This window comes from Cavia porcellus, unplaced genomic scaffold, assembly GCF_034190915.1.
Source record: "Cavia porcellus strain 051 isolate PalLab524CR breed Dunkin Hartley unplaced genomic scaffold, mCavPor4.1 scaffold_2, whole genome shotgun sequence".
Classification (NCBI taxonomy): domain Eukaryota; kingdom Metazoa; phylum Chordata; class Mammalia; order Rodentia; family Caviidae; genus Cavia; species Cavia porcellus.
The window spans coordinates 72,645,724-72,672,304 of NW_026947485.1; the positions used below are offsets into that span (position 1 = coordinate 72,645,724).

General features: G+C 40.5%; 1 long non-coding RNA gene across 1 annotated transcript in view; it reads right to left on the reverse strand.

Moving 5' to 3' along the window:
* The window catches only part of LOC134474851 (uncharacterized), a 139,400-nt gene that overhangs the window by 14,295 nt on the left and 98,524 nt on the right, over positions 1–26,581 (reverse strand). The window contains exon 2 of the long non-coding RNA XR_010045734.1: positions 3,305–3,437. This is a non-coding gene — a long non-coding RNA (uncharacterized LOC134474851). The remainder of the gene's footprint in view (positions 1–3,304; positions 3,438–26,581) is intronic.

Sequence of the window (26,581 nt, forward strand, 5' to 3'; positions counted from 1 at the left end):
CTCAGCCTAAAGCCTGATTTAAATCCAAAGTATCACATGAAGATCAATGACGTATAAAGCTGTTACTCTCTGCACTTCCCAGCTGGGCTCTCCCTATCTCCAGCCAAAGGTCCTCAACAGTGTGCTGTATGTTTCCCTTAATTATGATACATATGTATCTAATCATGCCCCCCAAAGCGCTGATGTCACAGAGTTTATAGCTCTTAGACAAGCTCTGGACACTGTCACCAGTTTTTCAAAAAGCAAATGTACATTTTGCTAAAATTAAGATAAAGGAAGAAGTCAGGTCCTCTGTGTCATTTTTCCATTAATGTGACAAAATATCTAAAATAAATAACAAGGCAGAAAAGTTTATTTTGGATCACAATTTCAAAAGTGTCAGTTCATCATCCCTTGGCCCTGTGGTATGAGGTGGCAGTGGCAGAGTAAATCATGGTGGGAGCAAAAAACGTAACAGGCTACTCACCTCACAGCAGGCAGGAAGCAAAGGAGAAAGACAGGAAGGGCCAGAGTCCAATGTCCCATCGAGAGCATTTCTCTAGTCATCCATTGGTTCCCCCTCCTAAAGGTGCCACCATGCCCCAGTAGCACCTTAGGCCAAAGGCCAAGGTGTGAACACTGCCCCTTGGGAGGACATCGACATCTAAACTGTAACAGCCTGCCCAGAGACCGGCAAGGTATCTAGGAGGAGGCACTTGTGTTGCCTATCTGGTATATAATTAGACCTTGTATGATTTTCTAGAATATAGATTTCTGACCAGGAAAAACACAAACAATTTCTGGTACATGAAAGAACTCCAAAGGCTTTGGTTATATTTGCTCTACTATAAGCATTAATGAGTTCTGCGCATAACCTAGTAATTTATTCTAATACATATTTTTGAATGCTTATAAATAAAGAGTTCCTCAAAACCTCCTTGAGTAAGCTCTTCCATCACACAGGCTTGCCCATTACTGAGTTGAATAAATCTCTGACACAGTGCATCTTCTAAGTTTTCACCTCTCAGCGTTATACTTTGGTAGAGGACAAGGGTGTTCATGGAACTTCCTCTGGGCTCAAGGCTAGGGGATGGTTGCCGCCAATACTTCGCCCTGGGCCATCATGCTGATTTATTCAGAGCAAATGAACTCAGCCCTCAGGACTGAATGCCTTGTTTTCCAGGGAACTGTCACCAGAATTATTCTTGGGAGCTTTCTGTCATGGTGCTCATGGCTTTTTCTCTGAGCTATGAGCCTTAGATTCAGAAAGCATTTTACCACTTTGCAGCAAGATGGACAAAAGGGAAGTCAGATGTACAACATTCTGGAAACAGACCTCCGTGGCTGCCAATTCAAGTTGGTTTTGGCTTCTGATGCAAGACAGGACCCACCCTGTGCACTGTGTCCTAACCCACATAAGGAAGGCTCACCAGGCCCTAGAGTGCTTTTCCACAGCACCCGCTCCCCATTCTCAGGAAGCCCATGGAGTCCAACACTCTGTCCCTCCACATTATTGAGTTTTCTTCTCCTGTACCTCATACAGAAATAAGTAGGTAAAATTTCATGCCACAAGTGTGGGAGTATATGCTGTATTTTTGTTCTCTGGGCTTAATTTCTAACATAAATTTCTACTATGATTTAGATCAGGTTTGTTATCCCTCCTTCCCCCACCAAAAGTGCATTGCTGGAAGCTTGTCTCCAAAGTAACAGTGCTGAGATGGTGGAACTTTAAAAGCTGGGCAGGAGCAAGGTAAGTAGACCATAGAACTCCACTCTCAGGAATGGACGCAGGTGTTCCCAGAGAGCATGGGTCAGGGCTCAGGGTAATGAGTTAGGTCTTTGGAGCCTGGATGAGTACCCATGAGAATGAACTGAGAGGGTGGGTTAACCTCTCTGTCTCCCCCAGGCACACATGTACCAACTTACCTTCTGCTTTGTGCCATGAGTGAATGTTGAAAGCAGACACCAAACAGATGCTAGTGATATACTCTTGGCCCTCCAGAACTGCAGACTAAATTAACCCCCTCTCTTTATAAACCACCTGCTTTAGGAATTTGGTTGTAGCAACAGAATATGCTTTAAGACAGTCCCCATCATGCTGGCTGGTGGAAGCATAATGGGATTCAGTCTGGAGCCACTCCATGCTTATCTCCATGGAGGCAGGTGCATCCAAGAGATTCACAGATGCCAGGGCAACATGTGTGACTGGTATGTAATGTCCTTGTCTTCTCTGACATCTGTTGTAATGAGTGTGATTGCTGACACTGAATCTCCAACTTTTGATTCCTCCTGGATCCTTGTCACCCAACTAAACCCTGAGTTCCATAATCTCTCAGCAAATATTTTTCTTTTGCCTTTTCCAGGGCTCTCTGAAGTTAAATACCTTTGGCTGTCTCCACCTAGATGTCCAATGCAACTAGTCATACTCTGTATTTTTCTCTTAGTTTAAGAAAAATTATGTACATATTACAAAGAAGACAAGGTATGACTACACATTTTGTTTTTGGTTTTTTTTAATTCGTTGTGGAGCAATACTTAAGAAGACCTCTCAGGTGTACCTGATACTATATGGCAATGTTTCTCAAGTGTATTTTCACTGGTGCCCTCCAATTTACATTCCAATTTAATTTTAATGCATTAATTTAAGCTGATTTAACTAATAATCAGTTGACATTGCACCCTTATTCCCAAGAGCCTCATGCACATTAACCTCAACAGGAAAGTGACCCAAGTGTTCACTGACAGATGATAGACAAACAAAATGCTGTGTGTCTCCACCATGAAATATTGTGCTGCCTTCCAAAGGAAAGAAATTCCGACACAAGCTGCAACATAGATGAACCTTGAGGATATTGCACTAAGATCAATGATGCCATGACAAAAAGACAAGTTCTGCATGACTTTACTTAATCAGCTACTGATAGTGGCCAGGAATCAAGGAGTAGGCTGAATAATGGTTGTCTGGGGGAGGGGAGAACTGAAAGCTATTCAAGGGATCCAGTGTTACCGTGTTTCAAGATGAACGGTTATGGAGATAGGCAATGGTGATGGCTGCACCACTTAAATTTTATGTTACATACATTTGCCACAATGCAAAATTGGTGGAAAACTTTTTAAGGTATGTTTTGGTTACTTTTCTCTCATTGTTGAGATAAAATACTTGATGCCCAAAGTGAAGCAAGGGAAGGCTTATTTCTTACAGTTCTTGGGGGTTTCAGTCCGTACTCAGTTGACTCAATGTAGGCAGCATGGCAGGTTGGCTGTTCACAGCCACTGCAAACAGTAAGCATGAACAGAGCAAAAGAGAGAAAGCACCCTTTCTCACCCTTAACCTGTATGCTGGCTCCACTCCTGGGCGGGTACAGCACTCACACCAACAGTCCCAGTGCTAGACAACATACCAGTCATGAACACTAGATTCAGCCATGTCCTTGACTGCATGAGGCTTGAGGGGCCACCTAGACACAAACCATAACAAGATGAAAGAATTAATTGGTTGATTAATTCATTTAATGTACCTCTAATAAAATACAGTGAACAGGAATGTTTTTCAGATAGCATTGTACTTTGAAGAGTCACAAAACATTGTAATGCTTTTTCTCACTCACCAAAAGCCAATTTTCATCCTCCAGGAAAAATAGTATTCTTTAATTAAAATTCATACTCTAGAGGGGAAGGCAACTTTGCTTGACTCACTACTTACTATTAAGGCCCAGACTCTTCTTGGAGAAAGGGCAATAAGCTGCTAATTATTTTTGATCAGTAAAATTGCAGTGTTTTTTTTTCCAGCAGAACAGATAATCCCATATGTGGATTAATTGCCTGTAACATATCACTTTCTTATGTTTCCACTTCAGTTAGGTCACCATCCATCTAACTCCCTCATTAATGATTTAAATCACTTTCTGTCATACGCTCACTATATTTTTATGCAAGGTATGTTTTTAACTGGCTAAAAATTATAATTTGACACTGACCATTTCAAGGAGCTAGAAACTATGGGTAGATTTATAATTAAAAATTTAAAAACCTTAAGAAGATAAGTCTTAATCTCAACACGATAAAATCCAGTTAGGACCAAGCCACTGCTAACATCACATTAAATGGAGCCAAACAAGGATAAGAAATACTATAACTACTTGTACACAAAGAACCAAATAGAAGAGAGATAAATAGGAAGTAGAGACAAGTTCACACATACTTTCCCAAATTACATATTCTATTGTTTTAAAAATATTTCAGTATATGCTAATTTGTTTCATTAAGACTAATAGTATCTTGGTTTGCTGAAAAGAAAACTTCTGTAATGAATCCTTTTGGTTTATGCCGTGCTGAGTAAACTACTTTGAAGATAACAATATAGAGTATAATAACTACTGTTATTCTCTTATTATTTGGTTATGAAATTTTGTTTTATTTTTTCATAAAATACAAAGAAAAAAGTTTTTAAAAGGAAAGTATAGACAGAGAAGACAGCTCATATCCTCTTCAAGCTCCGATTTCCCCTCCCCCATAAAAATTCAGCTCCTCTGGTGGCCCCTGGAGCACTGACCTTGCGACTGTCTGCTGCACTCCTCCATCATGACTCCCTGGGAATTTTTGTCTCATGGAGTGAGAGATAACAAGAATAATTGGCTTTTATTGAAAAATATTCTCCCAGCTGACCTCCAGTGCTCAAAATTTATTGCTCAAAAGTCTCTGTACTCAGAAATTAAAACAAGTTGTTGAACCTCAAAAGCCAAGGAACTGAATTTTGCCCTTTCCTGCTTATAATAACTTGTGTTCAACTAAGACTGTCTGAGATCTGATTGGAAGACAAAACATCTAGAAGACAAAGAAGAAATTATCAATAGGTGGGGAAAACCTCAATAAATATATAAAAATAAGATTATATGACATACAAACCAACTCTGCAGGTCGTGACTGCATGTTGTGGCCATTCATTCTGATGTTTCAGGGGGAACTAGCAGGAGACTTGACACAGGTAGGAGTCTTGGGAGACCCAGACTGTCACATCCCACTCAGTAAATCAGAGTCATTTCCTCTCCCGAACTTCCTTCTTCCAATCTATGTTAGCCAAATGTGAGCCCTGGGAGGTAAACCAGATGCCTTCTTTCAAATTCGGCTCAGTTGTTTCTTTGGGTTTATTCACAGGCCATGACTGAGTAACATGGAGGACTTTTGCCAGTACCCCTCCTTCAGGCTTCTGGATGCATATTCTGGGAAGCCAGCCCATAATATCCTCAGAAATGTATCTTTGCTCACCACAGCATTCCTGCATTGAGCCTTGCCTTTTCTGTTCCTCAACTTGCCAGTTTCTTTATATACCCAAGCTCATCTCCACCCTTTACGTGACATCCACCATCATAAAATTATCTGGGTGTTTTGTCACTGCTGCTGTTGTCGTTGTCATTGTTGTTGTTGTTGTTGTTGTTGTTTTGAGATAAGGTCTTGCTATGTCCTCCAGGCTGGCCTTGAACCCATTCGTAGCCCAGACTGACTTGGAACTCACAGTGATCCTTCTGCCTCAGTCTCCTGAGTGCTTGCAACCACAGGCAGGCACCACCATTCCTTTCTTTACCTGAGGTTTTCATACTTCCATAAGAATCCAATTCACAGTGAGATTCAGTGTTACCTTTCTCCAGCTGTCCTGTTGTATTTTGTTGTGTTTCTGTCTCTTTATTCTGCTCTTGATTGTGAAGCTTTAGAAGCCAGTGCAGAGTACCTCAAACTTTCTTAAACAGGTGAGAATGTTAGTGTGGCATGTGGCACTGTTGCCTACCCAATGATAAGGTCAAGAAGAAGCAGGGGTGTAAAGAAGGATGACACATGATTTCAAATTCCCCAAAGGACATGCCAGTGTGTGCCAGTGTTAGTCTGGGCAGGTATTTTCAACTCTCATCTGGAGTTTCAGCAGAAATCTAAGGTCGGCCAATTCTTGTAGCTCTCTGAAGGAAAATCATTCCCAACATAGAAGACATACTGAGCTATTTTGCGGCTGTGTGGGTTATGAGCCCTGCTCTTACATAACCATCTTTCTTCTGAGAAAGAACACCACAAAGACCCTCATAAGAGTGATATGCTTAGAATATTTTCTCAGAAAAAGACAAGAAGCACTTGCTATCCAAAAAGAGAAGATATTCATATTATTAAAATAATATAAATAACAACTTTTGTCTCTCTCACACAGGACATACAACTGTCTCACAATCTATTATGGGTTGTGTCTACATATACCCCTAAAGTCTCATGCAGTCATAGGATTTTTTCGGAGCTGTCTGAATCTAGAGTGCATGATTGATTCATAGTGCAAAGATGGAATTAAGGGTACTCAGATTAAGAGTGAGTGATTGCTAGATCAGTCCACAGATTGGATTGGCATCACCCTCAACCCAGTAGACTGAGTTCATTATAAGGGACAGAAAGAAGTTTATCTCCTCCTTTTTGCTTGCTTGTTGCTTGAACTAACTATTGTCACCATGAACTAACTATTGTCCTCTGACATGTGCCACCCTGTTTTGGAGCCAGCCACTTATGAAGTGAACCCTCTACAATTGTGAGCTAAATAAATCTTTCATCCCTTAACTTGTGGGTTTGGGTATTTGTTTCTCAGCAATGAGGAAAGTAATCAAGATACCATCTCAGTAGAGAGTTGAACAGATAATGAAAACTAATACAATCTGTTGACTCCATGTCCTTGTCTAGGTTCTGTGTGAATCCAATCACTGGACTGACAGCAGAGTCAAAGAGGACCAGGAGAGTGAGACAGAGCATCATCTTTTTCAGGCTCAGCAGATATGCTTAAGTAAATAAGACAATATAATATGATTCAGTGTATTAGTCAACTTTCCATTGCTACAACAAAATAAGAGAATGAACTTATAAAGAGGAAACATATGTTGTGGTTCATGGTTTCAGAAGTTCCAGTTCATGATCATTTGGCCCTGTTTTTGGTGTTTGGGATACCATAGTACATCATGGCAGAAATGTGTGGCAGCTGGGAAGGAGGAAGAGACTGGACTGCCAATATACTCCTTGAGTCCATGCCCCATGACCACACTTCCTTCCACTGGGCCCCATCTTCCAAAGGTTCTATCTTTTCCTAATAGCACCACAGGTTGGCCACCAAGCTCTTAGCATATGGGCCTTTGTTACATACAAACCACAACAAACCCTGACACAACTATTACCACTTACTAGGCTGGTGGTGAAAACCATCAGAATCCTAGCTTCCAAAACCACTAGAGAGAATGAGTACTCAACCCTGTTATTCAAACTGTAGTCCTGCATGAACAATATCAGCATTGCCACGGAGTTTGTTACAAACACTGAATTTCTGAACTCAAACCAGATTTTCTAAATCACAACTTACGTTCAGGGAAAAAAAAGCCCAAATGATTCATAAACACATTAATGTTCCAGAAGTTCCAGAACATACGGATTCAATTTGTCAAGCGAAAAAAATTTTTAGAAATGCCTTACCTTCCTACAGCTTTTTTTTAAAAGATTAAACAAAACAGAAAATAGGTAGAAATAGTACGTACATTCAGAGAAAAAAAAGAGTAAGAAATCACTAGTTGATGTTGTCGTTTTACAAATAGTTGTTCAAGGTACAAAAATGGAACATGTAAAGTGGGAATTCAAACAGAGAGATTGCAAAAAGTTCTAATCAACTGTCCAACAAAAACTTAGTAACATGGTTGTCAATCCTACACATTTAAACATACATGCAGTTATCCATATCTTCATTTTTGACTAAAGCAGGTTAAAATCATTTTGAACAAAGAATAATAGTATTGCTGGATTTCACTTCATGACACTCCATGATCAGCACTGGGTACTGTAGTGTCTTTTTTAAAAATTTTATTTAAAGAAAGACTAAACAAAGCAGATAACGGGTAGAAATAATACATACTTTCAAAGAAAAAAATAAACAGTAATAAATCACTAGTTGATGATTACAGATTGTCTTCTTACAAATAGTTATTCAAGATACTAAATTGGAGCATATAAAGTGGGGATTCAAACAGTGAGACTGCAACCAGTTCTGTTCAACTATCCAACAAAAACTTAGAAATATGGTTATCAATCCTCTATGCTTAAACATACATGCAGTTGCCCATATCTTCAATTATGTTGACTTTCAATAAGCAGGCTAATATCACTCTGAATAAAGAATAACACTGTTGCTGGGTTTCGCATTATGACACTCCAGGATTAGCACTGCGTATTTTAGTGTCTCCTTTTCTTCAAAGTATTTGTTCATTTCATCAATTGTCATAAGATCAGTTCTCATAAACTGTTTATAGATTCTACAGATGCTTGGGTCTTAACATGTATTTTTTTTTTAATTTTGAAAGTAGCAATTGTGCAACAGCGTAAGAGAGAACAAAGCCAATCGAGACAATGCTGTGAAATTGGTACAGGATTTCATAGTAGGATACTGGGATAGTAGTACTAAGTACTATGGTATATCACTTTAATTTAACAATAGCTATCCAGTCAATTATGTATTGTTAAATCAAACCAAAAATAGAACACTGTAAAATGAATTGAGAATACTGAATAGAACAAAAGAAATATAACAAAAAGTGAAAACAACCTATGCCTTCAAACAGAAGATAGAAGGAAATCCCCCATATTTGCTATACTGCATATGGTCATCCTCCCAAGAGATGTTGAAATATCTATCCCCAGTAGGTAAGGGGGGAAGAGGCAAGTGGAAAGAAGGGTGCTTGATTTTCAGCTCCTGTGGAAGTTGGCGCACAGGTAATGGTTCTCCTCCAGGCCCAAACTGCAGGTGCTTATCAAGAGGGCAGATGAATAAGCTGCCCGAATCCCTCCATGGCCGGAACTCTGGAGCTCTGTTCTCTTCCTGGCCCACGTTGCAGACGCTTACCAAGAAGGCGGGTGAATAGGCTGCCGAATCCCTCCATGGCCAGAACTCTGGAGCTCTCCTTCCTACAGCTTTTGAGAAACAAATATTTAAAATTCTTCCTAGAATTTCCCTTATGATGGGCTGCATAGATCACATATATACTACTTCTTTTTTGTGTGTATGTGTTTTTTAGACAGTCTCTCTCTATGCAGATCAGGCTGGCCTTGAGCTCACTTTGTAGCCTAGGCTGGTCTGGAATTCGCAACGATCCTCCTGCCTCAACCTCCCGAGTTCTGGGATTACAGGTGTGAGCCACCATGCCTGGCAATGCTACTTCTGATCACTGTTTTCTTTTCTTAAATTTGTTTTTTCTCATTTTAATTACCTTAAGAAATAGCAGAGGAAATCCTATAGCTAAGCAAACTGACAGTATAGCACTTGAAGATCAATCTCTAGTTTGTTGGGCTATTTTTATAATTTTCGGAATAGGAATGCAAACATTCTACAGTTTTGCATATTTTTCTGCCGGTGCTTCTCTCTCCCTCTCCCTCTCCCTCTCCCTTTCTCCTTCTTTCCTCCTAGTCTTCTTTTCTCTCCTAGTTCTCTCCATGTCCATAAAATCTCTTATCATAGTGAAGCTCACTGTCTCAGAATGTGTTCATTTGATTTCTCCTATTGTGATGTCTTATCCTTTTCCTCCTCCTATAACACAGACTCTTCTTGGACTGATATTTCCTTCTCACAGGCCCCACAGTGCTCTACACTGTTCTGTTTAGAGGCCCAGTGCCATTAAAAGTCATGCCCATTGACTCAAAAGAGAGAACTTGAGAGAGAACTGAAGATTCCCGGTTCCCAAGAACTTCGTTTCCAACATCTTCACACAAAGAAGTTTTGATTGTACAGTTGGTAAATGTCTTTTTATTCTTCTGCCTACATCTTTGCATATGTGCTGCTAAGGAAAATATCTAGCTCTCAGTAGAGACATAGAGGGCTGTACATCATTGCCACACATCCATGGTGATTTATTAGAGGCAGCGAATTTAGAAAGTAAGATGAAGTTAGAGAGAGATGGAACCTCGAGGAAGTCAGCACAGAAGCTGAGGCACATTAAGATTGTGGCTGGCAATGGATCTGAAGAGAGCCAGGTCCAAAGATGAAGCTGAACAGCCAGGCCTGTGCACCTTCTTGGAGACAACAGCAACTTGGGCCTCTACTGTAACTGGCACCACCTGGTCCACTGAACCCAGAAAGGAACCAGTTGCCTTTTCCATCCCTTCCCTGTAACGCCTCTGTTGTTGCTCTGCACCCTAGCTACATAACTCATTTCCCTGTTGAGCAATATTGCTGATGACTGTACTTGTAATCCTATAGGTCAGTTGTAGTTTCACCCACGGCGTACCTGTGTTGCGACCTGACAAAAGAGCCTTGGTGGAAACCCACTCAGGACCACTTTGGGAATCTAAGCACCAATCTCCTCCTACTTACAGTCTCCTTATTCCCCTCTTTGGTTCTCAATTTCATTCCTCCTTGTTAGACCATAAACTCAGCACATCTGACCTCTCTAACAAGTCTGGAGTTATCTTCCCCATCCCAAATTCACTCAGAAGTGAATTGCTGATTCTTTGCTCCTGTTTGAACCCACTTGGGTTAAGTCATTGTCAACCTAGTATATGACTGTATAACAACACATCACAGCACTTCAGTTCCTCAGATTCCAAAATAGCACAAGTCTTGTACCTTAAGGAAGATTTACCATGCTCACCAAACAAGTAGGATCAAAAGCCCAAGACTATCTGCCCCACAAGTTAGGCATGAAGAGAGCCATAATTATTCCTGCTCAGGTGTTCAACTATCAGCAAATGCCCAAACTAATTCACAAGAGAAATTCATTTTATCACAAAAACACAAGTACAGTTACAGTAGTAACATTAAATAAACACTATCAAAGATGAACTCACAAATTGAAATATACTCTTCAAACTAAAAGGGAACTGACTTCAGTTCCAGCCATGAAAGTGTTACAGGTATTAGATTTACCCTACGGAGCAGCTGCTCTTAGATGTGGAAAACAGTTTAGAAGAGGTGGCACACATGTGTTGAATCCACATCCTCCTTAGCTGTCAACTTGCAGGCACTTTGCAAGCCATAACACAGAGGAGAGTTAAGGACCAAGGAAAAAAGGGAAATCCCCTGCACCTGTGGGGAGTCTGGCACTTTGTTCCCAAGGATGAGGAACTGCTGAACCCTGAACTGAAAAATGAAGTAAAGGGCAGGGCTCAGCTGAGGTGACAGGTAAGGGGTGAAGGCTGGCTTGATCCATGAGCCAATGGGTTGCAAGTGGAGACATCTGAATGAATTTGTGCTTGTTTAATAGAGATACAGGTGTTATAGGTGTGCATGTGTGTGTGTGTGTGTGTGTGTGTGTGTGTGTGTGTGTGTGTGTGTCCACCAACTGGGCTGTCCTAGAGACAACTGCCCACTTGGTAACACAGAGTACCCTCACCTGACCTTGCCTCTGCAACTGTCTATGGGATCTTCCAAGCTTGCCACAGGCTATCTGCCTACCTATTTGGTCGCTAAGTACCCAGCACACCTCAGACTATCCCCTGCACACCCCAAGATAATGTGAAAAGATTTTTTTTCCCTCTATTTGGCCTAACATCGCCACTGGGTGAGAGCTGTCTCACTCACTTCACACCTCTCTGCACACAAATTCTGGCATTCACCTTCATGGCCCATGGCAGGCAGAGCTATAGTCAAAGACTCCCTCCAAACTCCCCTCATCTTCAAGTCATTTGACGTCCTCCTCCTCCCTCTTTCTCTTCCTCTTCTTCATTGTGCAATTGTTGGAAACCCAGAGTCAGCCCCTTGGAGTGCTGAGGTGCAGAGAGGCATTCAAAGCCTGCTCTGTCCTGGAAAATGCTCCTCTGAAATCATTTTCATGGTTTCAGAAGAATCTGAAGGCTGCCACTCCAAAGACACCGGACTACTCATCCTCACGGACCCACAACAAACACGACAGAAAGCTAACTTCCATTATCCTGACATGCAGCAAGGAGGGGCCCAAAGAAGAATACAGTGGTACCTTGATGGGCAAACTTAAATTTGTTTTACAGTTGTTGTTGGGGACAACAACCACAGTTGTGTTTGTCACCCACTGTGGCATTTGTGAGCAGTAGCAAAATTTCATCAAATATTTTTGATAGCTGATCTGTTTGCAGACAGAGGCATTTGTAAACCGAGGTGTCACTGTCCTCTGCTCTTCTATTTTCAGAACTCCTCTACCTCTCTGGGCCGAGTATAACAGCAAAGTTCCTGTGTACAGAACTAACACGCTAGCTGCTGAAATGACAGGTACAAATGTGGGTATAAGTGTGCCAGACACCTGAAGACACCCTCAGAGATAAGCATGGAACACGGGTGAGACCCATGATAACTGCCTGCTCAGCGTATGAGTAGATGTCTGTGAATCTCAGTCACTAAGAGGTTAACAAGGAGTGACCAGGCAGGCAGGAGTGAAGGACGCAGGTTCAGGGCAGAGTACGTTAATGCCGGAAGGGAAAAACTGTACAGATTGATGTAAGAGTGGCTGAAAGTTAACTAGACAAACAGATGCGGGACTTCTAGCAGGAAAACTGTACACAGCCATTATGAAGCTAGAGGCTTTCATGAGGCTGCTCCAGCTTTTCTGAGGTTTGTAAGGCCTGCAGAGTGTGGAGATGGCCCAGATCCACAGAATCCTTCAGCCAGGGGGACGTGCATGAACAGTCCCCCAGAGCTGCAGACAGGTACTTCCGTGGACTCCAGCGTGCCGAGGCACGGCAGATCCTAGAAGAGGAAGTCTCTCTGCAGGCCTTGCTCCCATCCACACCGCTGCTGAGATGAGCAAGCAGATGGAATTCAGAAGCTGAGCCACAGCAGCTGTGCACCCTGGTAAGTGGCCTCTACAATTCTTTTTCATGTAAACTTGCTTTCCAGCCAACTCCCATTCTGGTGGTTTCCAGAGGCATCTGGGAGGGTGAGCGATAAGCACCACACGGGTTCAAAGCAGCCAGAACTGCTCCACCCTGTAAAAGACAGGAGATGCACTTGCTGACCAGTGCTGACTCCACCTAGGCTGAGTGGGAACCTCAGCACCATAGCCTGTGGGGATACACAGCTCCTTTCCCTGGCCTCCAGTTGCATCCACACCATCAGTGATGCTGAGTGTGCATTCTGTTCAGATCCGCTTACCTGAGTTGCCAGGCTTTGAGGAGTCACAGCCTTGGACTGAGTTCTCCCTGCTCAGCTGTTGCTGCCCATGAACTTCACCTCGTGCGACACCTATGACACCGATCTTTCTTTCAGTGTTTGTCCCAATTCAGTTCCTGCAGAGAAGCAGAACTGCGGGCTCTAGGAACAGTCCTGGTCCTTCAGATCCCAGCACAGGAGGAAGCCAGGACCCTGCCTGGGGGAGTGAGAGATGATAAATGTCTTTTCCCTAAGGAGAGAAAAAATATTTCCCTCTCCACTATTTCAAGAGTGTGCTGAGAGCTTAAAGAAAAGGCAGGATAACAGACTATGAGAGAATTACATCCCTTCTGGAACATAAAGCCACTCCCTCTATAAACAAGATTTGTGTCTTGTTTATTCTCAATTTTAAAGTCAAACATTTAGGGCAATGAAAAAAATAAAGCAATGATCTGGAAAAGAAGGAAGAGGAGGAGGAGGAAGAGAAAGAGGAAGAAGAGAAGAAGGATCTAAAAGTAACTAGCAGGGCCTACTGACCATACCACATCTAAGGAAACTGAGGCTGCACATGTGTGAAGAAGGCCACTTATGTAGATAAGTGGCCTTATAGTATATAAGTAAGTGGCCTTGTAGTATATAAGTATATATATTTATATACTAAAATGACTCTAGAAGAAAAAACAGCAAATTGTCACATTTTCCCTCTCAATGGAATTGACAGACACTCCTGATATTCTTGGTTCAGTCAATACCTGGCCCCACGTGGAATGTAGCTCATTCAAATGCAAACACAAGGCACGTGCATGGAGGTGAGTTCTCCATGCACTGCTCCCTCATAGGCTGGCAGCCCTTGGGGACAGCAGAACAGGCTTAGAGGACAGTGGCCTCCAGAACTCACCACCCCACTGTCCAGGAGAGGCCAGAGAGTTCAGCAGCGATGGAGTGGGGTAGCTATTAGGAGACACATATGAAAAAATAAAACTTTGGAGTATTTTTAGAATCTGATACATTGAGAGTCAAGAGCTTTCTAAGAGGGTAAGGACTTTTGTCAGTGGGTCAAATCTTATCACGCCTGGCTGTGCACTAAAAGCAACTAAGTCTTTTTACAAAGTACCTACACAAGCCCCACTATAATATTCACATTTAATTGTCCAGGATTGCGCCCACAACAGAACTTAGCACTGGATCCCCTGGTGCTTAGCAAGCAGGATACACATGCTCTCAAACACAGTGCCCAGCACCACGGCCAGGTCATCTCCTAGCCACATTTCATTTTAAATCTGGGAACAGAGTATCTTTTGCTTAACAGTTTATGGCTGGATGTAAACATTGTAACTTGTACTTTTACCCAAAATCCTACAAATATCATGGAAAGCCCAAAACTAACACATCTTCTACAGAAAATTACATACCTCTATGCACCTCTGGGGAGCACTAGAAACAAAGCCATCTTTGGAGGCAGGGAGGGGAAGGGTCTGGGGTTGGAGCCAGAGATCGAATGACCTCCAGTCTGAGCCAAAGTCAGACCTTCCCCATCCTTCCCCAAGGCCTAAGACTATTTCCTCCAGGCTCTTGGAATGACAAGCCCTGGAAAGTCCCTAAAATATTGAGCAGTGGAGAAGAAAACTGAGGCCCGTGGAAGGCCAGGTCTTGACCAATATGGGAGCAACAGAAAGCCCAGGTGTACTCCTGCACTCAGGTCATCTGTCCCTAACTCCCTATGGTCTCTTCCACACCTCCCTTGGTCAAGTTAGTTATATGCATTCCTCTGAGCCTTCATTTTCTCTCTACAGATAAGGGCAATCCTGCCACCTTCGATGGTGTTTAAGTTGGAGAAGTGTTTCTGGGCCCATGTTTGGAGCTGTAATCAAGAACCTTTCCATGCAGTGAAGTGATATCCCAAGAGTCCCTGCTCTTTGTCCAGAGAAATCACAGCCACAACTTCCCATGGTCCCTGGGAGCCTTGCTCTCTGGAATGTGCAGTAGGGTCCCTCTGGTCTTAACTAGAGCACCAAAGCTGCACATCTGACATGCAAGTCTTCCCAAGAGAGGCTGCAGCAAGGAGCAGAAACTGCCCTGCCTGCCACCAGCTCATCCGACTGCTCTCTCCTCTCACACAGCATCATCCAGCCACTCATTCAGAAGTGCAGGCTGACATTTGGTGCTGCTCACCCGCCTCTGCACCACAGAGGGTTGCTCTCCTGAGCCCACGAGTGCTCAGGTGGAGTGAGGAGGAAAATGCAGGTGAGCCTGACAGTGTGAGGTGTACCCTCACTCTATAATTTCCCAAGGCCCTTCTCCACAGAGTTCATCTGCCTAATTCTATATTAGATTGTCACCCAAAAAGTATGTGTTTTAAGAACCAGCCTATGTAAACATGCTTATTTCATTTGAAGGTTTTTAAAACAAGTTTCCTTTTTCTGACAACATTCATGGATTGAATTTGAAAAATATTCAACCGTCAAATCATCAAATTTTTTTTCAAGTTAAAGTTTCACAGAGTGAAAAAAAGAACCATCAATAACAGCTCAATCCATTAGGACAGAGGGAGGACAAGATGTAGCTCATTCAAATGCACACACAAGGCAATTTGAAACATACTTCACAGCTAACGGACACCAGAAGTCCTTGTCTGATCCATTAACAAATATCTTTTCAGATAGCAAACAGCTGGTTTTCATACATAAATCCTCCAAAGACTGTTTTATTCTTACTGTTCACACATTGACCAAGGTTGACTGCCTGATAATGTCCTAGAATTTCCCCTGACTCTTCCACACTTAAATTTCTAGCCCTGACATTGAGAGGACCCAGAGGAAAGCTCTTTCTGAGATGCATTTTCCTGCTTTGCATGTGCTCTTTGCCCTGTTCTTTCAGTGGAGGGAAGTTTTCCACAGCACATCTTACTTTGGGGTCTGTAGCCTCGGTGCAGTTCACATCATTGACTAGTGTGCCCTCACAAGCAATTCCTATCTGAGATCCAACTCACATTCACAACCTGCAGAACCCCAGCACAGCCATTTTAGTGAGCAAAATGGATCTCAGCAGTCTGTTCATCCGTGCTGACTTTAGTCACCATGATGATGACTGAAATGCTCAGATTCCCTAGGACAGTTTGTGTGTAACCCTAGTTATCACCTTCTTTAGCTGTCACTCCTCTTTTTCTCTCTGCCTTGAACTCTTCTCTAGCTGTTAAAATTTATTTGGGGCCTCTTGCCACAAATTGGCTTAACAGAAAAATTTACTTAGTTGACACAATAGTTTGTATGAAGACTCCAACATTCAACAAATTTAATTAGGATGCTGCAACCAAGTCTGAAACTAAGACAGTTAAGCTACAGCCATTGAGTAATAGCCTCAGGAATCTGTCTTGGGTATTTAAGCACTTTGGTTTCACGAGGAGGGATTATACACAAAGTGGGCTGTATATTTCCATTTAGTCACTCTGCGGTGAGCTTGATCATTTTAATGGGGCAAGTGATAGGGTCACTCAGAGTGAGTAATGAGATGTATTCAAGCAACAGCAGCTAAATGTATATCCAACCACAAGTTTCCCTAGACCTCCAGGGTCAGGTTCCTCTCACTGTGGGCACACACATGAGTTACAGTTATAAATTGTCTATTTTAAACAGTCACAAAGGGATAATGCTAAACAGCTTCAGGGCACCACCTAGGAAAATGACTGAAAGGGCACTATCTCTCTGTCTTCCCACCCATGCTGATCTGGAATCCAGTATTTCTGTTTAAGCGGGGACATTAACAGCTCTGCAATAATGAACAGAGTTAACTGTGCAGTCGCTCAGAACTCCTGCTGTGACTCTATGAGGAGAAATCAGATTTCAATAGAAAACAATTGTTAGGAAGTCAGAGAAAGCTTAGGTATCCCCTTGTGGAGCAAAGATCTCATATCTGAAATTTAGATATGCATAACTTTCTTAATCCATTTTCCTTCACGATAACTAAAAACCCCAAATTAGCTAATTCAGAAAGGAAAGAAGTTTATTTGGCTCATGATCCTGGAGGCTGCAGAGCCCTAGGCCTGGTAAGGACCGTCATCCTGGGCCGTACTAGTAAGGGAGAGCACAAGGAGTAGGTGTGCATTTTATCCCTTTGGGATAAGGAACCCATGCCTGGGACAATGGTCTCAGTACATGAAAGGAAGCAGTGCTCTCAGGACCCCTTGCTTTCTTCTGGGCCACCTCCCAGTACCACTGCACTAGGCATTAAGTTTCCAACTGTGAATTTGTAATGCATTCAAACCACAGAAATAGCAACAACAAAACCCAACTCCATCCCCAGTAAAACCTAATGTCAAGGTATATTAACAAGATCGCCTATCTGATCTGTTGGGCCCTCAACAGATTCTCTTAAGAAATACCAGAGATGAGATTTATTAACCAAAATAACTATCACATGTTTCGACATAACTGAAAAGCACAAGAAAAGAAGTGTGGAGATAGGAGAGAGCTAAGTGGGGCCAAACTTTATTATTTTACTTTTAGAGCAACAGATTGATGGAACTTTGTTTCTAGCAAGTCACCTTACGGTAGATTAATTTTTCATTTGGGAAAGTCACCGAAATGGCACCTTTTTACTAGATGCACGTAGGAAAGTTCCAGCCTGCCCATGAGCCATGGGGAATGGGAAAAGAATGAAGAAGCCAGACCATGCCTTCATGTGAGCAGCCGATGCACAGGCTGAGAGACAAGAGCAACACACCCCTGCGCTTTAAGCAACTGGCTGATTCACAGAAACTCAGGCTGAAATGATAGCAACTGAAGTAAAAAAAAAATAATAATAATAATAATAACTTAATGCTTGTATTGTTTGACTGACTTTGCAGGCCTACAGCTGGTAGTCTGAGCATCTATTTGGAGGATAATAATATGCATTATAGGAACTGTGGGAGGTTTCCTTCTGTCTTGTTTTTGACATTCACTGTTACGTTCTGTTTTGCTATTTTGTTTTATTCCTGTGTCTGGTAACCTAAGAAACTATTTTGAAGATAAAAATATGCAACATAATAACCATTATTAAATTTGTATTATCTTGTTTTTAAAATCTATATAGCTATTGTTGCTCTTTGCTGTTGTTGTTGTCATTTTGGTTTTGTTATTGTTTATTTGATTTGTTTGCTTCTTGATTTTTCTGTTTCCCTTTTTCTCTTTAAAATAAAAAAAAGAAAATTCCACTAAAAATTCTGAAAGGAGAGTTTTTAGCTTGAGACCAAAGTTAATAGGGAGTTGAGATGTTGCAATGTCTCTTCCTGTACTCTTGGAAAATCATGACAAAGAGTTGGAAATATTTGTAAACACCCATGGAATCATGGGCCAAATCATCTTGGAATAAAAGTGCCTAGCCTCAGCTGTATCTATTGGCAGAACAGTTTTTGCTGCACCCTCACGACAAAGGTGCGCCTCTGTCCTAGTCAGGCTAGAGCAGACTGCTTTTGGTGTTTACTTGTTATGGAGATGGAGCAGAGGTTTCCAAGCTGTGCCCAGGGCCACTTGTGGTTTTAAATAAACTTCATAGAAACAGCTATCACTCACTTATATATTATCCATGGCTACTTTTGTACTACAGTATCAGAGCTGAGCAACACAATACTGATCATAAAGACTCCATAAGCCTAAAATATTTACAATCTAGTCCTTTAAGAATCAGCTTGCTGATTCCTGAGAGAAAGAAGATTTCACTGACTCACTGATTGTATACCCATAACCAGAGGACATATTGATATCTTTACGCAAAGAGCATGCATCAGGAACAGTGGCTGTGTGTAGATGTGCTGTGGATCAAGCAAACTACCTTCAGCAGAAGCTGAAAGGATAAATCAGTGGGTGAACCATAGTGTGAGAAGCTCTGCACATTTCAGGTTTTTGAGGGTGATTTTTAGCACTGGGATTCCCCCCTGTACTAAGGTACTAACTTGTCATTTTGCCAGGGAGAAGGAGTCCTAAGGATTTCCAATGGCTCTTCCTGCCATACATAGCCTATACTCTAGGACAGAGGCATCTGCCTGCTGATAGGCACATCTATCATAGGCACACTGTTACATTCTAGGGGAATGTGTATCAACTTCATTTAGCATGGTCAACATTTAACCCAGACTTCTAACTCTGAAACAAGCAACCAATTGGGATTACCTCCTATCATCTAGACTAGCTCACTAAATCTAGAACATTTACTAAGAATAGCCATATTCATAAAGTTAACTTTATTTAATATACTCTGTTCTTTGAGCTAGCCACCTCAGGATCTATTCTTACTTACATCAATTTCAGACTTTAGAGTCTATAATTTGGCAGTGGTTAAGTGCTTTTGTGGGTATTACTTGATATACAATGGTTTTGCAACTCTATATTAGTTTCAAGAGTCCAGACCTTTATATTCAATTGGATTTTCACAATCTTTAAGTCTCTATGAGAGCATATCAAACAATTCCAGATCCCCCTGTGTCTTTGGAAGTCAGTTGCTTACTGCAATTCCTGACGCTAGTTTAAGTATCATGAAAGGCTGACATGAAAGCAACAGTTTTAATTCTGACTGATATAGATAAAGAAGAAAATTGTTCTGATATTCCATTGCTCCCAGAATTTCAGGAGGGCTAGAGAACAAGGTTATGGATATACACACCTGCTGGTGAGGAAACCCTGTCCACTATCATCAGGTTAGAAGCTACAGTGCCCTCCTGGGCCCACCAGCTAGTTCCTGGACACCTACTGGAGCACTCAGCTGCTACTGTTCCACAAACTCTCCCCAAGTCGTCACCCCTCAAGGAGAAGCCTCACAAACCCACCAAGTCTGAAATGCACATTTCTCATTTCTAGACTGCCAGTTATATTCCCACAGGCATTCTATAGGTAAATCTCAAAGTTCACATGGAGGTTCTATAAAGGTCAGTAGGATCTGCCTGTCCCCAAGGCTTGTAATGTGGAGAAATTCTCAAAAACATAGGAAGTAAGTTCAAGTGCAAGGTACTCAAAAAGCACAACCCCTGTACATAGTAGGGTGTTTTCTACATGGCCTAGCATAGCATGTGATGGGAAGTCCATAAATATTCATGGAGAGTCAGCGCATTTGCACTGAAAACTACAGGACAGTTTATTTTATTCATTCTGTTCTACTTTTAGACAAGTACAAATACTTTTACCTCTGGGAAATATAGGCTGAAATTTGTTTGTTCTTCATGTAGTTTCTTGATTTTTTTTCATGTATTTTTTTACTATCCTTTTTTTTTTTACATGAGTACATGTTTGCAGTACAAAATGACTACATTCTTCCTGGGGAGTTCATGTATGAAGCATATCTCAATTTTTCTTATATCTCTTTCCCCCATGTTTTTTAAGGTCATGGGATCTTAAACTGAAAGGACCTGGAGAGATGAGCAAGTCCCTCTGACTACTCACAGTGACCATTTGAAAAATCCTAATGTCTACCTGTGAAATTTGTCTATCTGTCTGTCTATGAAATGACATCAGAAGATCTCATTTGCATATTTGGGAATCATGCTCCAGAGCAAACCAGTCTACTTCCTGGACATTTCTAGTTGTTACTTGATGTTGCTCATACATACTGAGTTTAAATTCAATGTGCTACCAATGAGCCAGAAGCAGCCATGGGCCAGGAGGGAGAAGAAACAGGAAACCAACTCCCCCTTCCCATGAACCAGCAGTAACTGTGGGTCAGGAAGAGAAACAAAAGCCAGCAGGAGCTATCAGCCAGAAGGGAGAAAAAACAGGAAGCAAATTTTCCCTTTCTGTGAACTATCAAGCACATAGCTGGGAGAAAAGAAGAGCTTAGGCCCCACCTTCGACCCCCATAAGCAATCAGCTGATTGAAAGGAACACAGACTGAGTTGACAGCAACTGAGGTACAAAAACAACTTAATGCTTGTATTGTGTGATTGAATTTGTAGGCCTAAAGCCAGTATTTTAAGCATCTATTTAAGGACAAGAACATAAAATACAGCAATAATGGGGGATTGTCTTCTATCTTGTTCTTGAAATCCAATATTATTCTCACTGTTTTGTTTTGCTCTGTTTTATTGTATTCAATGTTTAATTTTGATTGGTTTCATTCTGCTCTTTTTGTTTGATTTTATTATGTCTAATAGTATGGGCAGCAATTTTGAAAATAACAAGAGGCATTATGGTAGCAATTGTTGATTTTGTATTATCCTGTTGTGAAGTCCTGTTTCATTGTTTTGTTTTGATTGACTTTATTCTGTTTTATTTTGTTTGGTTTTATTCTCTTTAAAATAAAAAAAAATAAAATTCAGTTTGCTATAACTTCTACCTATATGTTAACAGTGCTCTTTAAAGTTATGCAGAACAAAATTCCTCTTTCATGACTGGTGACTTCCAATACAAGTAAGAAGCTTTGATTTCCTCATCCTCTTCCCCAGGCTGCACAGCCTTGTCCCTCTACCTTCTTCAAGTGATGGGTTTGAGAACCTCAGTATTTGTCCGGCACATTCTAAGAAGCCACTAGACCCTCAAGACTGTACTTCATGAACTGGTTTGAACCAGTATTTGACAGAAATATTTAAAACATTTAAAAATATATTCATCTCCCATTTTTATAGGACTGTGGTCATTTTGAATTCCTATAGCATGAAAAGTACTGCCCTTTGTGTTTTGCTTCAGGAAGAAGTGCAGAACTCTTGACAGGGCTGGATGTTTCTTCCCAAGTACATTTCACTTGGCTGTTCTGACCTGCCATCACTCCAGGTACAATGGCTTCTCAAAGAGATCAAATCTAATATTTCTCTTCCTAAGTTAACTTCATAGCTTGAGAACTACATTGGAAACCTCCTGGGGAACATTTGGAGAGACTGCTTGGTTAACATCTGCAACAAGCAAGGCCTTTAACATACTAAAGCAAGTGAAAAGAGGACAGAAAAATGGAGTTTTGTGAATGGAAAGTACCAAGAGAAAATACACAATATAAAACAACTCTGTCCATCTTTTTTTCTCCTGAAGTGTTGGTTTCCAATGATTCTTGGTTTGCAAAGCTAGAGAAACAATGAAATTTTAACATCTTATCAAATGAAGAAAGAGACAATGAGAAGCAGTTGGAAGAGAAGATAAATTTGTTTATTATTATGCAGTTTTATAATTTTATAGTTGACTTCAGTGAATACATGCTCAAAAAGACCCAACTCCTCTTGAAGATAAATACATCTAAAATAAATTAATCTCTTCAAAAACTTAAAATGAATTGGTGACCTAAACAGGACATTGGAAGTCTTTTGCCAAAGATTATCTGGCTTCTGGCCAATGAGTTATTTGTACTTAATTTATAATAATTGGTGCTGTGCAAAAAAAAAATTCATGGAGATTCAAACCAGCCTTTAAAATTTCTGGAGTAAATATGCAAACATTGCTGCCACTTCTAAAATGTATTCCCAGTGTCAGATAGTATTTCAAAAGATATAGACAGATACAGATGATGACATAGGTATTGGTATAGATCCATATTCACTCATTTAAACTCAAACACAGAAAAAAAAAAGTAACTTGCCAAAGTCATTGAGGAAATAAGTGGAAAAGCTAAGACTTGAACTCTAATTGGCCTATTCCAGAATTTATGCTGTTAACTATCACTGGTCTTAGTGTTCATTCTCTGTTAGCTGATTCTAAATACCCTGTAATGCTGTCATTCTCTTAAATGGTTTTACATTGTTTTGATATATTTGATGCTACAGTATACGAAGTTGTACTCAAGGATTTCAAGGAAAGAGACAATATGGTAACTACTTTTATGTCAGGATTATCTTGTGGTGAAACACTATTCTGCTTAAATGGTTATGTTTTGATCTGCGCTGTTTTGCTGTTATGCCCTCTTTTATCTCAATCTCCACTCCATTATTTACTTTTTTATTTTCATCCTTTTAATTAAGGGAAAAATAAATAAAAATAGCAGGATATATTATAGTAACCCACTTTGACTTTCCATTATCTTGATTTAAAGCCCTGTATTACTCTCACCATCTTGTTTTTGACTGATGTCCCCTATTCTGTTTTGCTTGATAGTACCAGGTTCGAAAGTTTAGGCAACAGCTGTGAAGATAGTGAGATTCATTATGACGCCCATTCTCGATGACTTTTATCTACTTTTGAAGACCTATAATGTCTCCAATGCTTTGGTTTTGTCGGTTTTGTTCTTTACTGTTTTGTTCAATTTTATTATAACTGATGATATAGGCAATTATTAGAGATAGCGGGAGGCATTATGGTAACCATTATTGATCACCTTGTATTATGCTTTTACATTATCTATTATGTCCACCCTTTTGATTTGATTGACACTGTTCTGTTATGTCACATTTGGTTCTATCCCTTCCAAAAAAGTAATAAGAACTGTGGGAGCAACAAAACCCAAAATGTGTAATTGTCATTGTACAAAAGAGAGGAAAAGAAAGTGCTCTAAACGATATAACTGCATGTATATTTAAGTGTATAAGATAGAAAATGATATCACTGAGTTTTATTGGATCATTGAACAGAACTGTTTGCAGTCTCACTGTTGGAATGTCCACTTTACATGCTATAATTTTGTGACTTGAACAATTATTTTTAAGATGACAATATGTAATCCATTAACTAGTGATTTCCTACTGTTTATTTTTTTCTGTAAATCTGCATAACTTGTACCCTTTCTCTGTTTTTTTTTTCTCCTTAAATAAAAATTTTTTTTTTAAAAACTATCACTGGTCTTCTTTATCTGTGAGTTGTACATCTGTGAATTCAACCAACTGAAGACAGAAAATAAATTGCATCTGTGTGCAATACAAATGGCTTTTTCTATTGTAATTATTCCCTAAACAATTCTGTATAACAATTATTTACATAGCATTTACATTGTACTATGTAGTATGAGTATTCTAGAGATGACTCACCTCAAGCATAGAGGAGTGTGTGCATAGATTACATGCAAACCCTCCACAGTTTTCTATCTAAGACTCGAACACCCAAGGATTTGGGGCTCTGCAGTATCTTGCAGGTACCCAGGCATATTGATCATGCCCTCTGTCATCACATGATCCAGCAAACTTAGGTAGATTTTAGTCCATGGCAAAGGAGAAGCGGCAGGTTGACCAACTGTTTCAGGTCCTAAGAAAAATGACTGAAGTTAAAAAATAAAAATCATCAATAGTGAGGTGGGAGTTTTGATAGTGCTGTAGGAACTCTGTGTATCATTTTACCTGGCCACACTGCATAGCCAGAAGAGGTAACCAGGCTCTCCCAGGCCCAGGCCCGAGTACTCATCTGTACTGCTTTCCAGTTAATGACTTCCAATTTTTCAAATTCAAGACATATGTCACTACAAAACTTCTCATAGAGCCACAAAAATTGACAGTGGTTGGTTTATGATATATGTTAAGCAACAAATCATCAATCTGTCAGTAATTTAGGGTGCATTTTAGAGATGAAGCCACAGAATCTGGGGAGCGTCGCTACCAGAGGACAGATTATGCTGCCAGAAGAGGTTTCAGGCCTGCCTGGGCCATGCCCAGTGACCTTCTTTCAATCCAGGGAGCTTTGCTGCCTGAGGAGTTGGGTTCCTGCACACCAGCCGAGCCCCAGGAGAGTTTGAGATCCTTGCTCCCAGTGGTCAGGGATCCTCTGCCTGGCTTGCAGCCATGCTGGACTGGGCTCTGCACATTTCAGGCCTGCCAGTTAGAATCCCTGGATGAACAATATAAGAAACAAACAGAATACATGAAGCAGATTCAAAAAGATATACAGGAAATCAAAAATTCCATTGAAAGTTGTCAAAACTGTCTCAACAAAAGTGAAGAAAGAATTTCAGACCTCAAAAACAAGATTGTAGCTAGTGAACAGAAAGGAAAGGTCTCTTAAAAATAACAAAGAATCAGGAAATAACAACAGCTGCAAGATGATGCAAAGAAAAACAACATAAGATTGATAGGGATAAATGAAAAAGAAGGGGACAACACAAATAATATCAAAAGACTATTTACAGAAGTAATAGCTGAAAATGTCCCAAACATGAGAATGGAAACTGACATTAGGATTAGTGAAGCATATAGAACTTCAAGTAGCCTTAACCAAAATAAAACTACACGCCTACATATAATAATCACCATCCCAGAAATCTAACATAAAAATAGAATATTAAAAGTTGTTAGAAGAGACAGATCACCTATATAAAGGAAAACCTATCAGAGTCACAGCAGACTTCTCACACAAACAGTGAAGTCAAGAAGAGCAGGGAGTGAAGTATTTCAGGTCCTAAAGGAAAATGATTTCCAACCCAGGCTAATGTAACCTGAAAAACTGTCCTTCAGAATTGATGGAGAAATAAGATACTTCCACGACGAAGAACAACTGAAGAACTTCATGATCACCAAGCCAACCCTCCCAAGAATACTGAAAGACAGTTTAGATACACTTAGGAAAAAACCACTAAGCACAACAGACAATTAAACAGAACAGAAAGATAAAGATTCAACAGCAGAAAGATAACATGTCAATGATAAACCAACATATAATAGTTATAACCATTAATGCAAATGGTCTCAATGCACCAATGAAAAGAAACAGACTGGCAGAATGGATCAAGAAACAACATCCAACCATATGCTGTCTACAAGACAGCCATCTAACCCAAAAGGATACTCACAGACTGAAAGTCAAAATATGGAAAACAATACTTGATGCCACGGGAAACCAAAAAAGCAGGGGTAGTTATTCTGTTTGCAGACAATGTGAACTTCAAGCCAATAATGATCAAAAGAGATAATGAAAGTCATTGCATACTGGTAAGGGGAAAACTTCAAGAGGAAGAGAAAACTATCTTAAATATATATGCACCAATTTCCAGACCACCCAGTTATATAAAACAAGTATTAACAGAAATGAAAAACCAAATTAGCAATAACACAATTCTAACAGGAGAACTTAAAACACCATTGACATCAACCAGACAGAAAATCAGCAAACAAACAACAGAACTGAATCACACATGTGAACAAATGGACTTGATAGATATACACAGAGTGTTCCACCCCACAACCTCAGAATACACATTCTTCTCAGCAGTACATGGGACATTCTCTAAAATTGATCATATATTAGCCCATAGAACACATTTAAATAAATGCAAAAGAGGTGAAATTATCCCTTGCATGATTTCACATCATAGCGCCATGAAACTAGAAATTAATGATAAGATACAGCAAAAATCCCACAAACACATGGAAACTGAATAACACATTCTTGAGTAATCAGTGGGTCACAGGGGAAATTAAACAAGAAAGTATGCAATACATACAAGCAAGCGAAAATACAAATACAACTTGCTGGAATCTTTGGGATGAAATGAAAGCTGTCCTCAGAGGGAAATTTATTGCACTGAGTTCCCACATCAGGAAAACAGAATGAATACAAATAAACAACCTGATGCTACACCTCCAACATCTAGAAAAACAAGAGGAAATCAAGCCCAAAGCCAAAAACAGTGAGG